The 15,031-nt window shown below is 44.3% G+C and overlaps 1 pseudogene; it reads right to left on the reverse strand.

The window, feature by feature from the left end:
* The window catches only part of LOC146187730 (uncharacterized), a 97,897-nt pseudogene extending 83,235 nt beyond the window's left edge, over positions 1-14,662 (reverse strand).
* Between the last annotated feature and the right edge of the window lie 369 nt (positions 14,663-15,031).

Below are 15,031 nucleotides of genomic sequence, written 5' to 3' on the forward strand. Positions count from 1 at the left end.
CAGAAATGAATATGAACATCGCAGTATTTATTCATTGCCTCATCATAAAATTTGTTAATTCGTGTCTAAATGTGTTAAGCGGGGCAGTAAAGTCAATGTGGGCTTTAAGTTCATTATAAAGTGATGGTATGCGGTAGTCAAGAGTGGCCCGACCATAATTTGTTCGTGTATGTGGCACTGGCGTTAGTTCCCTGCGTAAGCATGCAAGGGACGGTGCGTATCATTGGGAAGGTTACGTTTATGCATATAGAGAGACAGTTTGTAATCATATAATTTAGTTGCTTTAAGCATACTACGTTTAGTAAACAAGGGATCAGTAGATAGCTGGCTAGGGTTTCCATAAAAGTTTTCAAGAATTCGTAGCACCTTTTTTTGTAGCCGCTCGAGTTTATTATAATTATGGATGGTTGTAACTCCCCAACCCAAAAAGCAATATGAAAGACGAGAGTAGAAATTAGCAAAATATATTGCTTTTTTGAGCCTCACTGGAAGTAATTCTCTCAGCTTACAGAGACAGACAACTGTTTTGCTTAATTCTATCGCCAGCTTGCTAACATGTGTGTTCCATGACATGGTTTCTTCAAACCAGACGCCTAAAAATTTTTCTGAAGTTGCACGCTGCAACGCTGTACCTTGAAAGTTTAGGACTAGCTCAGTGTCGCAGGCTTTGTTATAAGGCTTGAAAATAATATATTTAGTCTTTTTAACATTCAAGGTTAATCTGTTTTTATGCAACCACTCTTCAAGTTTGATCAAATAACTATTTATGACAGTGTTCAATTGGGTTACGGTTTGTGCGGAGAAAAAAATATTTCTGTCATCAGCGTACATGACCAGTTTCGGTGAAAGAGGCAAATTGCACATATTATTAATATACAAAATGAACAACAAAGGTCCCAGGATCGATCCCTGAGGTACACCATGTCTTACTGTTGTAATCGAAGAAGTCAGGTCATTAACTTTTACACACTGTTTTCTGTCTGAGAGGTAACTTGCGATAAGATCAAGAGCAACACCACGTATGCCATAATCTTGCAACTTTGGGAGTAATATATTATGGTTTACACAGTCAAATGCTTTTCTGAGGTCAATGAATAAACCCACAGTGAATTTTTTGCTATCCATATTTTTAAGTATTTCATCTTTGATTTGTAATAAGGCCATTTCAACTGATTTTCCTTTCTGCAAGCCGTACTGCGATTCACTGATAGCATGGTATTTAGTAAGAAAATTTGTAAGTTGAGCATTATTAACATTCTCAAAAACCTTAGAAAATATGGGCAAAACGGATATTGGGCGACAGTTTGATATATCACTAACACTTCCACCTTTGTGGACCGGGGTTATGCGCGCTTGTTTAAGGTCAGAAGGAAATATACCAGTTTCAATCATTTGATTGATTATAAATGCGAGTGGTTTGGCTATAATAGGTGTTGTATGTTTAATAGGGACACTGCTCAGGCCATCTAGTCCAGCCGCGACATTCTTTCGAATTCTGGCCATGAAGTTGATGACTTCTTGGGAAGTAACTGGGGAGAGCATAACTGAATTCTCAAGCCTTGGGCGAAGTCTCGAAAACGAATTCTCTGTTTGGGGAAACGTATTCGCCAACATTAGCAAAAAACTCATTCATTGTGTCCAACGCCTCTATATCAGTCTTCCCATCAGAAAGAGCTGCAATATTAAGAGGACACTTAACTTTAAGGTTATTGGTCAAATTACTGACTTCCTGCCATAGCTTTCTTGGGTTGTTGTATATCTCAGCAAACAGACACTGATAGTAGTACGTTTTTGCAGTCCTTAAATCAGCATTTAATTTGTTACGGAATGTTTTGTATTGTTTTAGTAGGATAGTGTCACGTGATCGGATGAAGGAATGGTACATTTTGTTTTTTTACTTTTATTCTCTTATGCAGGGTGGTCGTAATCCAAGGCTTGCGTATTTTTTTCCTTGTGCACCAAGGGAAAATGTTTCTCATAGCAGGCCTTGAATATACCCAGGAAAAGACTGTATGCTTGACTAGGATCGCGTTTGGCATAGACACCCTCCCACTGAATATTTTCTATTTCAGTGTAAAATTTATCGAGCGAAGCAGAGTTAATGTCCCGATAAGTAGAGCTAAAAGTGACTTTCTGCTTGACGATCACTGTCGGCAAACATGTAAAAATCGGGAGGTGGTCACTGATATCAAGGGAAAGCACACCTGATAAGCACTGGTCACAGGGTACATTGGTGACGCAGATGTCTAGAAGTGTGGCACTGGTATCGGTAACACGGGTAGGCAAAGAAATTATATTTGAACAAGCGAAAGTGCGAAGTATCGTTTCTAGGCGTTCAGAAGATGAATCTTCGCCAAGCATATTGATATTCACATCGCCCATAACTAAGAAGGCCCCTTGCATTGAATGGAGGCTTGACAGCAAAGTTTCCATGAATTCAAAAAATGGGGACTTATATCCTAATGGTGGCCTATAGACAGCTGCTATAAGAATATTTTTTAACCGTACCACAAAGCACTCAACATTTGGGGTAATACATGTCAATTCGCTGACAACTTCACAGGCAATTGTGGGTTTGATGAACATAGCAATTCCACCACCTCGGTTTGCGGGCCGCACGATGCCGTGATAAATATAATCTGGTATTGTCGGTGGACTATCAGTAACAGAAAGCCAGGATTCTGTGAATAATATCGCATCAAATTTATCCCGTAGGTCATCAAAGAACATGCGCAGATCGTCCATTTTATTTTTAATGCTTCGGGCATTTAGGTGAAATGCCTTGAAGTAGTGGGACGGCACTTTCAGTGCTTTATTGAAATTGCCAGGTTCATAGTATTTACACTCTGGTGCGGCAGCTGTTTGCGCGAAAGGTAGTTTAAAAAGCATTTTAAGTCCTATTGAATTTTGCTCAAATCTTTCTGGCAGGTGATTCTTACCATATCTGATGAATCTGTCTTCCTTGCGCAAATTTTTCCGCCCTGTGTCCAAACAAATTTCCATCCTGCCTTTCGTTTCTGTGCTACTGCGGCTCCCAAAAGCTGTTTGAGTTGCCTAGTCAGGTGCTCATTGACAAAAACAGAAGAATCTGTTTGGAAACCAATGTCTGTAGCGGAAAAACGTGCCTTCCTGGCTTTAGCTAATATAGCATTTCGCTTGTCACGTCGCACAAAGCGTACAACAATGTTCTTTTCATTAGATTTGTTGGTTGGTACTCTGTGGTCAACAATGTCAACATCTTCCTGGGTTACCTGCTCCCCTACCTTTTCACAAATCTTCTGCACAATGTCGAAAACATCTCCGCTATCAGGCACACCCTTAATTTTGAGGTTATTGGCCCGTGAGTACTGTTCCAATTCTGTGATTCGCGTGTGCAGCTTCTGATTTTCTGCAGCGAGTTCTTGGTTGCAGTTGCGCGTTGCGGCAAGTTCCTCACGTAAAGCCTTTATTTCTGCGGACAGTGTGTTGACACTGTCACAAGATTCACTGCAATATTCTACACTCTGTTTGAAGGAACGAAGTTCAGCGCGAATCTCCCGTTTGAAATCATCAAGCGTCTTACTAAGCTCCTTCACGTAAGACGCTTGAGTGATAACAAGATGCCTACATCAGTCGCGCAAAGCACATTACAAGGGGTTAAAACATATCAAAATCACAATCACCGGATGATATATTTCTAAAATATGTTTTACTCCCCTCTCCCTTAAAAATTAAGGACAAGATTATGAATTATCCAGGAACAACATCTCTATCTACTAATATAACCGAAGGCTGGCTTATACATTGCGACGGTCTTTTTCGAATCAGTAGGCCTTCATCAGCTCTCGTGTTGTTTTATCCTGGTGTCGAAGTAAAATCTTAGTGCTCGTAACTGAAGGGCGGCAGTTGTTTTTCTTTTCACCTTTTCACAGTTACGACAGTCATCTTTCCAATGGGAGTAGCTAGTATCAGAGAGGGATCTCAGATGTTCTCGCAAACGAATATTTATGCATCTTGCGGTTTGTCCTATATATAATTTGCTGCATAATAGTGGAATTTGATACACTACGGTGCATTCTGCAATAATTCACCTATGCGAAACCTGGCATTTAGAGGGGTTAAATTTTGACAGCCTCTCATGACGGTCTCGTATCTCACGGCACAGCCCACTTAGCTTATACAGCGCTGAAAAAATCAACGCCAACATCGCAACGTCTGCTACGTCTTTAAAATTGTGGGCTACTTTGTGGGAACGACAGCCACCTTTTATCTGCCTTATTCCTCTTCTTAGGATCCACAAGCCCCTCCCTTACCTGTCGACTAAGGTTTTCGCAAGTTGCCGAGATAACAGATGCGCGAAAACCCGCATTTTCCAGCCGGCGTATTTGCGACCGTAACGTAAACTATCTAGGATGTTATGATGACACGAGTTCTGTAAGCCTGGCAGGTTTTCTGCTTTTTACTTGCAACCCCCATATGTAGGATGGCGAAGGGGTACATGGATCGGGTCAAAGGTAGCACCAGTATTAGCAATAATAAGTCGACCAAGCAATCCACAGACACTTAAATGGACTAGCAACACGCATTTTCAGATATGGAGAGGATGTTTGATTCTGGTTGATAAATACAAATGCACCAGGGCTGGCATACTTAAGTTGTTTCGCGAATCTGCCACCGAGTTGTCTTTCACGTTTGAAGTTCCTTCAGAAGACACTCTCCAGTTTTTCTGTTTGAAGCTGTTTTTTAAGAGTGATCACATATGTTGGTTTTTCCTAGCAAGACGAGAAGCGGGGGAATCGCTAACATTTATATTTTGTTCCTTCATCTTGAAACTTTTCAGGAGTATATGCTGTTTGAGGTTGAAGGATGCGAATTTGGCCTGCACTCGTTCGACGTATAACCGCCCAGCCTGTATGCTCGCTCGATGTGTATTTCGGAGTGTGACATTTCCAAGCAGGATGAAACCGCATCGACTCGCCCTTCTGATTGAACCTAGGACTCACACTGGGTGTCAGATAATCATGAAAGGTTATCTCGCCACTGTCTCTCTTCAAGCTCAGCTTGCTTAGAGCGCAACTGAACGTTTTCTCCCTTATGTTGATCAATCGACTGGCGAAGACACTTTTTGACTGCCTCAAGAGCGACAGTTTTATGCCCAATCTCTTGTCGAACCGGGCTAAATTCTTCTAAATGTTCGTGTTCATTTTTTAAGGTCATCAACAGATTTGATTATATCCATCTGGTCATTTTCCCTTTTTTCAGTTCGTTTGTAATATTGTAAACATATCACCAAACTGCTTAGGCGGGAAGTCTGCGCCTAGCATAAGCAGTTGGTTTGCAACATAAATGCAAGTCAAAACTCCCGGGAAAAGCAACAGAAAAACGTTATTCGAAATCTTAGCGTACAAAATCTTAGCGTACATAGAAGTAACAGGAATAACCTGAGTGAAGAAGCAGAGCGGATTTTTAGCCCGCACTGCAGTGCTGTTCCCACTAAGGGCGCCGAGGTTCTTCCAGCTCTTCATATTCAGTTCAGTTCAGTCGTTCAGTCGTGTCCGACTCTTCGTGACCCTATGGACCATGTCACGCCACGCTTTCCGGTCTCTCACTATCTTCCTAACATCACATACCTTCATCTGCATTGCCTCGAGGATGCCATCTAACCATCGCGTTCGCTGCCTACCCCTTCTCCAGCGACCCTCAACCTTTCCCAACATCACATCTTTCTCCAGCGACTCCTCTCTTCTCTTCAGATGACCAAAGTAGCTGAGCTTTAACTTTAGAATTTGACCCTCCAATGAACAGTCAGGGTTTATGGTCGACAATGCCGACTGATTTGATCTTCTGGCCGTCCAAGGAACTCTCGAGAGTCTTCGCCAGCACCACAATTCAAACGCGTCAATTCTTCGGCGGTCAGCCTTTTTCACAGTCCAACTCTCGCATCTATACATCACAACTGGAAAGACCATAGCACGAGTTATACGGATCTTGGTTGGCAGTCTCTGCTCTTTACTAGGTGGTCAAGGCTAAAGGCTAACCATTGCTCTCTTTCCCAGAAGCAGGCGTCTCCTAATTTCATGGCTGCAGTCTCCTTCCGAGGTAATCTTGGAGCCCAAGAAGAGAAAATCTGTCACAGCTTCTACTTCTTGTCCATTGATGCTCCAGGACTTGATAGGGCAAGACGCCATGATCTTTGTCTTTTTAATGTTCAGTTTAAGGCCAAACCCGGTACTGTGGAGGGATAACCTTGAAGGTGTGCGGGCAGCCGTGCGGCCAAGCGGATCCCCTTGCGTCATTGTAGTGACAGGCCAAACTGCTGGTGCCGATTGCGAATGAAGATTATGGTTTTGCGCTGAAATGTATCCATGCCGTAACCTGAGTGAGGAAGCAGAGCCCATTGCAGTGCTGTTCTCACGACCACTAGGTGAGACGGTATTCTTCCGCTCTGACAAATCTCGCTATTTAGAAAGGAGTGTGCTAGCCTGATGCATCTCTCAATGTACGCGAATATGCGTGGTTCTGTCCCTTCGATGCACGTGCCGACGATATTTTGGCACATTTAATACCTGACATTGTCTGCCTTAATGACCTACTACCATTCTCTAGTTTGTGCGTATCGCCTAGCTGCGACAAGCTCATAACCGATTACACATAATTATCTCCGCAACTAGCACCTCCACGAGTATAATGTCATCTCCCATGCTGTAGTCATAATAAAAAAGCAGTCATATTATGGAACAAAAATTTTTAATAGCTTAGATTTTCTGCAGGTTTAAAAAGTTTCCCTAATGCCGCGACATTTGGTACCGACCACGTGGTTCCCTCAAAATCACATCACTTTATTTTCCATAAAGACCCCTTGCGGGGTGTTACATAAGGGGTGGGTTTTTATTAAGTACAGGTGTTCAATGCAGTCATGAATGTTCCAGGGCAGGTGATGGCAGCGATATCGTGGGGAAGGCCGTTCCAGTCAGCTGCTACTAGGCAAAAAAATGAATTAGAGAAAACAGTGGTACGGGCACGTGGGCGCAAAACTTGAAGAGGGTGACTGATGCGATGGGATCTGCGCGGCGGGGGTGCGCAGATGTAAGGTTCTTGTCTGTGTGGCGAATAAAAAAACTTGTGAAATAAGACGAGACTGGCAGTGCGACGGCGAGCAGAAAGATTAGATAGACCTGATTGCAATTTTAGAGATGATATGCTAACGTCGTATGAATACGAGGAATGAATGAATCTGGTGGCCCTGTTCTGCACAGCTTCGAAGGCGTTTGTTAGATATGCTTGGTGAGGGTTCCAGATGGCCGAAGCAAATTCCAGTTTAGTTCTGATGAGTGAAATGTATGCTTGTAGTCTTACATGTTGAGGGGCATCCCGCAGGTGACGTTTCAAGAAGCCAAGTGTTTTATTAGCTGATGATATCAGGTTAGTCACATGCAGACGCCAGGATAAATCGTTAGAAATGGTGATACCTAAGTATTTTTACGACTGGACGAGGTCGACAGAGGAGTTAGAAATTGTGTACTGGAAAACAAAAGGATTTCGGCGGCGGTGAAAAGACATATACTTACATTTGTTAGGGTTGAGTGTCATCAGCCGCTGCAAACACCAGTTTTGCACATGGTTTAGGTCAGCCTGTAGGGATTCTTGGTCAGAAGGGTTAGTGACTGAACGATAAATAACGCAGTCATCAGCAAACAGACGGATATGACAAGATACATGCTGGGGTAGGTCGTTAATGTCAATAAGGAATAACAAAGAACCGAGAACGGAACCCTGCGGGACGCCGGAGGTTACTGGAAGCGGGTGGGAGGGCTGATTATTAATGAAGACAGACTGAGAACGATGCGCGAGGAATTCTTTAATCCACGCGATGATGTTTGGATCTAGGTTCAGCTGAGAGAGTTTGAGAAGCAAGCGTTGATGAGGTACTTTGTCGAAAGCCTTAGCGAAGTCTAGGAATATGGCATCAGTTTGTAGGCTAGTGTCAAGGTTGGCGTGAATGTCATGAAGAAAAATGGCTAGCTGTGTTTCGCAGGAAAATCCTTTCCGAAATCCACGCTGGGACGGATGGAAAAAGTGATTGGAATCTAGGAATTGTATGATTTGGCTGTAAATGACATGTTCCATTAATTTGCAGGGTACACTTGTTAATGATATAGGGCGATAATTAAGAGGTGAATCAGTAGTACCTGCTTTGTGGATGGGAACGACCTTCCCCACTTTCCAGTCGTCAGGAATGGCTCCTTCAGACAATGATTGCGTAAACAGTGCACAAAGGATACTGGAGCAAGCTAGTTTAGCGTTCTTTAAAATTCTTGAGTTTACATCATCTATGCCGGCAGCGGAAGAGTTCTTTATTTTATCGATTATGCATGAAATTCCGCTACTGTTGAAAGTTATGGGTTCCATGGCTGTGGTGATAACAAGTGGTAATGTAGAACAGAGCAATTCGGATTCGTCAGTAAAAACGCACGAAAAAGCAATGTTAAATGCGTTTGCACATTCGGTATCAGTCATTGTAACACCGGCATTGTTAGTGAGGGTGATAGCGCGCGTTTCTTTTGGTTTTATCACTTTCCAGAATTTTTTGGGGTTATCGACTATCATTTTTGGTAGGTCGACTTCGTAGAAAGAGCGTTTAGCTTTAACAATCGCGGCCAAATACAAGTGTTCAACTTCATGGTATTTTACCCACGCATTTGGGCTTCCTTGTCGCTTCGCTGTACGAAATGCGCGTGTTTTCTTATTTTCGAGTCTTTTTAGTGTTTTGGTGAACCACGGCTTCTGATTACGCTTCCTAAAACTGCACGTCGGGATATATTTATTGGTTACGTCAGCTATTTTATGTTTGAAGAGTGTCCAGTTTTCATTTACACTTCTGCTATGAGGGGATGTTTCAAACATTGACAAGAAGTTATTTAATTCATTTTGATTGCTTCGTAGTTTCCCTTGTCGTAGAGCATAATAGTTTTCCGGGAAGGTTCTTTTAACACAGGTGTAAAGCTGAAAGTGGCATGAATTACTTTATGGTCGCTGATTTCGCGGAGGTACGTAAGGGAGTCTAAGCTATCTGGATGAGTGGTCAGAATGAGGTCTAAAGTGTTAGCTGCTTCTCCTGCGACACGTGTTGGTTCAGATACTAATTGGGTCAAATTAAAATTAAGACAGACATCAAGGAATTCTCTCGACTCTTCCTGACTGACCATGGGCTGAGGTTGACTATTCCAGTCGATATTGGGGTAGTTGAAATCCCCAAATAGGAGGATACGTGCCTTAGGGTGCTTTGAAACCAGTTGATTTAGGATGTTGTGAAGCTTGCGAGGAAAGTCGGGACTACTTCGAGGTGGTCTATAGCACACCCCAATTAGAAGTGTCAGGGGTGAAGCACGGCACATGAGCCATAGTATTTCCAAGTCCGAGCAGACATTGATGACGGAGCATTATAACTGTTGGTTGACGGCAATTAGAACTCCCCCTCCGCGGGATTCTTTCCTATCGGCGCGAAAAAGATGAAAATTTGGCAAATCAAACAAGATCTTTGAATCATTTATATCGCTGTTCAACCACGTTTCGGTTAATAAAAGTAGATCGCTGCCTGAGGATGAAATAAGGTTTGAGACGATATCGCGTTTCAGCAAGAAGCTGCGGATGTTAGTAAAGATAACCGATAGGGAAAAGTTGGCACGAGGAGTAGGTGGGGAATAATGCGGTGGCCGGCAGGGGTGAGTTGATTGTTAAGATATTTCTTTAACAGTTTCAGAACTTTCATCGAAAATGTAACGCTTTGGGCCGATATGCAGTGTTTTAAACCTCAGGGAATAAGACACAGACTTTGCCTTAGCGAAAGCTATAAGCTGTTTTCCGCATTTCTGGACGCGGCGCGAAAAATCTTCACCTACGCTGTAGCCTGTATCTTTGAACTTTGGACCTTTGGAAAGAACTGATTCTTTTGTTTTGAAGGATGTAAATTTGACGATAATCGGGCGTTGCCGATCCTGAGAGTGTCTTCCGAGGCGGTGAGCACGTTCAATTTCGATTGGGCTTAACTGGATATCAAGGTATTGAGAGCAGTGGTGAGTGATTATTTCTTCGGATTGCGAATAAGTTTCAGAGGGGTTGGTATCAGGTAAACCATAGAAAATTAGGTTGTTTCGCAGACAGATTTCCGCAGTGAGTTTCTCAAGTGCTGAGACGGGTGGTGAAATCTGCCATTTTTTGGTCCATTGAGACAAGTTGGCTCTTAAGCTCCTGCACTTCAGTTACTAATTTGGTCTGGCCAGAAGACATCTTTTTTAGTTCTTCAAGAATAATGTCTAGCTTGTCAGGACCGGGGTTGCTCTCAATATCACCACACGACAGTAACAAAGAATGAACAACGTGAAGACACTCAACACTGATAACAAGGCAGCACTGAGGGCTCGGGATCTGCCCCAAAAAACGTTTACTCGTTTTCTTTGAAAAGAGACTGTAATGGCCACCAACCTGCATGGCGAAGACGAGCGGATTAGAGAACTGTGTTGTGGCACAGCCACCGAGCCCACAGAGTACCGGTGACGGTCGCTGTTCATTTATAGTTGACACGTTGAATGTAGTCGCTGACGATGGGGCCTTCCAATCTGGTCTGAGGATCCAGTTGTTTTGAGCCGATATTGCAGGTCGGTCGGTAGTAGTGGTAAAACTGAGGCATCAGGGGCCATCACACAGAGTGCGCATACGAATAGTGTTTCGGCTCCAGCAGCCTCCTGTATAGTCATTTTTGAGTGCGAATTCGTACTGTTTCCTTAGGCCAGTGCTCCGCTGTGAACTATCCCTTCAGTACTTGTGAAAATCAGAGTGCGCACCACGACTTGGCCCCATCTGCCTAAAACTTCGTCCTAGAAATACCTATGTATTTTCTTTCCTGGTCCGAACATATTAGTTGCGTCGGTGTTAAAGCATCTCGTTCACATGGATACCTCCGCTGCAACGTTAAGAAAGCACCTGCTCATGTCCGTAAACTTGCGTATATAACATATGTAAGGCCCTAACTGCAATTTCTGTGTGCAATATAGTCACGATACCAGAATGTTCTCCAAACGACGTTGGAATCAATACAAACCTTAGCTGCCACATTTATCTCACAATTACAGGATGATCTGAATCTGAGCTAGTTAGTGCATGATAGTAACTACAGTCTAACATGAAATAACGCACAAGGGAGACGACACTTCAGCCTCGTGTCGTCTTGTCGCCCTTGTGCGTTATTTAATGTTGGGCTGTAGTTACACACCCGTAATTACACTCGCGAATCCAGCGTATCTGAAATTTAAAAACATTTCGAGAGCACTGCGGAATCTACACTGGAGAAGTGGGAAAGTCCAAGCGTTGTTGGTGCACAATGTTCACCCCGTTTGCTCTCATTTTCAGTGGTATTGTCATCATTGTCATTATCACTAATTGCAGCTTCATTGTCATCGTTACTATCATCCTCACGGAAGGAGAATTATGATAAGCGTTTCGGTTCATGACGTCATTTAATTGACAGATGTGCGTTTCGGTTGATGGCGTCATTTGGTTAACAGCTACAGTGGGACAGGACGCCATTAGTATGAGCAATTATATACTTTCGCTTAGAAAGCATCTTCTCTCGCCCTCAGCTAGTCGGCGTTCAGTTGCACTTCGGTGCCTGCCGCGCAGTTATGTATTCGCCGCTTTTTCATAAAGTGTTCTTTCATAATTCTTGCTTGAAACGCGAACTTGTAACCCGACCTACTTACATATCATCCCGCATAGATCACCGCCATAAAATGTTTGTTCCTTGTTGTCGAACAAATGTCTTTTATGATTATTTTCCGCCCAAGACGAGTGCAGAGTGGAACCGCCTTCCCCATTCCATCGCACCAATTGTTGTTTAAGTTTGCCATTTGTAACCACATTTGCGTGGCTCTGCAGCAATTTTGTTCCTGAGCATGGTATTCATTTCACTGTTTGACTTGTCTTGTGTTTTTTTTTTACATTTGACATTCTTCCACATTGTTTCATCCTGATTTGATTATAATTCCCACCCCCTCTGTAATGCCCGCAGGACCTGAGGGTAATGTAATAAAAGATTAATAAATAAATAACAGTGAGCTGCGCCCATCTAGGCGTTTAAACAATCATGTCAGTTTCTCGCGCATCATTCGACGCGCAAAAGCATTCAATTTATTCGCACCCTCTCGCGCCATATCGCTCTGGAATGACCTCCACGAATAAATTATTTCTTTAACTGATCTTGCTGCATGCCTTAAGCACGTGCTCGCCTTGTATGTAAAGATAATTTCTCCACATTACTGCAAAAAATTGACCTGTTTTTGTGTTATTTATATTTTGTATGCAATTCACGCGTTTTGTTCCCTGTAACCATGCATATATTCCTCATTTGTTTTGGATTCGTATTAAGATTTGACGTTATGATTTCTTATTGTTTCGTTCATTGTTAATGACACCCATTTCTTATACCCCCCCCCCCCCCCCCCTCACACAATGCCCATCGGTGCCTGTATGGTTCAGTAAACAAATAAATAAAATAAATATTCTGGGCTGAGAACAAGAAGTGAGGTTCGCGTTAATTATTTGTTTCTTTTGTTGCAGGAAATCAATAACTAGGAATATTCCAATTGGGACCGGCTGCATGTTAGAAGAGAAGAGAGTGCCACCAGATTGAAATAAAATATGTTTAGTAAAGGACCTACGGGGCCTTATGCATGCTCATAGTTGTGCGCATTCCACTCTTGGTGCATTATATCCATCTGTTTTCGTTGCCTAAAGTAGCCTTTTCTTGACGGGCACTCAGGTATCAGGTGCGAAGCCAAAGAGCCTTTCGGAAAAGGCTTCGTGAAGCGACCTACTACCAATATTTTTCATTTATATACAAAATATTCTACGGAAAAACTATTCTTTCCGGACATCAGCGGCAGGAAAAAGCGGCCCAATTCTATAAGCTTTGCTATCGTCTAAGGTGAAAAGAATCCAGGGTAGAACGAGAAAAACAAGATGGCTACACTGTATGAAAGAACAAGAACGCACACTAACATATTGTCACGACTCAAGCCACAGTGAGCCGCAAAGGTACACGGTACCGTGAAGGTAAGCCCCGGGAGTCAGGTTTGCTCCTAGCTCCGATGACAGTGTCCAGCACCAGCGCGCCTCCCAAGCCAACAACCGCTTCGTCGTCGTCGTCGGCACCAAGCAAAGCGGCCGCGCAGCGCTAGGCACGTGGAATTATTCTCCCCCCCCCCCCCCTCCGCGAAAGGGAAACATCGTCCCGATGTCAAGGTGAGAAGAGAAAAAAAATTAGGGGTGAGGTGAACTGTACAATAAGTCAAGGTCTCACTTGCAGCGTCAAGGTTACAAAACGCGACGTTGACACGGCGCTCAGTCACGTGAAAAGTACGGCTTTAAGCGCACCACGTGCACAATTTCAGGTCGCTGACGCTAAACACTGACGGTCACACTTCCAACTGGAACAACTCCGTAGTTAACACTGTTTAAGCGGCGCAGGACTTTATAGGGTCCGAAATACCGGTGTAGCAGTTTTTCACACAAGCCTTTGTGGCGCACGGGGATCCACACACACCCACACTTGGTCTCCTGGTTCGAAGGTGACTTCCCTGTGCCGAGGGTTGTAGTATCGAGCGTCGGGCCACCTGGCGGGCTTGCTCGGCCTGTTCCGCGAAATGGGCGGCATCGGGTTCGACCGCTTCATCCCCGCCCGGGAGCATCGTGTCCGCACATCGTACGTGCGTCCCTGCCATATACGAGACGGAATGGTGTAAACTGCGTGGTTTTCTGCAGCGCCGTATTATAGGCGAAGGTGACATACGGCAGGATCTCGTCCCACATTTTATGTTCAACGTCAATGTACATTGAAATCATGTCTGCCAACGTTTTGTTGAGTCGTTCCGTTAGGCCATTTGTTTGTGGGTGATAGGCTGTTGTCGTGCGATGATCGGTATGACTGAGAATTAAGGTGTCCAGCAGTAGCCGAGCTGTGAATGCCTTGCCTCGGTCAGTAATAATGGTCGACGGTGCACCGTGTCTAAGCACAATTTCATTCATAAAGAATTGAGCAACTTCCCAGGAAGTACCTCGGCAAGGGCCTTTGTTTCAGCGTAGCGTGTCAGGTAGTCTGTGAAGACTACGATCCACTTATTTCCGTTCGAAGATAAAGGAAATGGGCCTAAAAGATCCATTCCCACTCGCTCGAATGGTGTGAGGGGTGGTTCAATGGATTGCAACATGCCGGATGGCTTGAGCGCGGGTTTGTTTCGCCGCTGGCATTGTCGACAGGTCTGGACGTAACGTTTAACGCTCAGAGTAAGATGTGGCCAGTAATAGTTCTGCCGGACTCTGTTTAGGGTGCCTGTAAAGCCAAGGTGACCGGAAGTTGATTCGTCGTGGCAGGCCAGGAGGATTTTGTGCCTGAGATCAGCCGGTATGACTAGCAAGTATGTTTTTGCATTCGATGTAGAATTCTTTTCATAAAGCATCCCGTTGCGGAGGCAGAACGATGACAGCCCCTGACAACGGGATATTGCCCACCTTCGAGCTGGTCGATGATCAGTCGCAGCTCGGCACGCTGTCCGGAAATGAGGTCGTACTGACTGCTCTCGTCGTCGGTCGCCTCTGACGGAGGAGGGCCGACGGGACAGGCTATCAGCATCAATGGGTTTCGGCCTGACTTATAAATAACGTCTAAATCGAACTCCTGTAAGCGCAATGCCCAACGTGCTAAGCGGCCGCAAGGGTCCTTCAAGTTTATCAGCCAACACAGCGAGTGATGGTCAGTGATCCCTCGAAACGGTCGGCCAAAGGTACGGGCGGAACTTGGCCGCGGCCCATACTACCGAGAACATGCTTTTTAGGTGGTAGAATAGCTGGACTCGGCACGTGAAAGTTCACGGCTGGCTTAAGCAATTACTTTGTCGACCCCGTCTTGGTGCTAAACTAGAGCGGCACCTAGGCCGACGTTGCTCACATCCGTGTGTAGCTCCGTGTCGGCGTCGTCGTCGAAATGTGCCAGGGTAGGGGG

This window comes from Amblyomma maculatum, chromosome 5 (assembly GCF_055883805.1).
Source record: "Amblyomma maculatum isolate TAMU_Amacu chromosome 5, ASM5588380v1, whole genome shotgun sequence".
In the NCBI taxonomy this organism is placed as follows: domain Eukaryota; kingdom Metazoa; phylum Arthropoda; class Arachnida; order Ixodida; family Ixodidae; genus Amblyomma; species Amblyomma maculatum.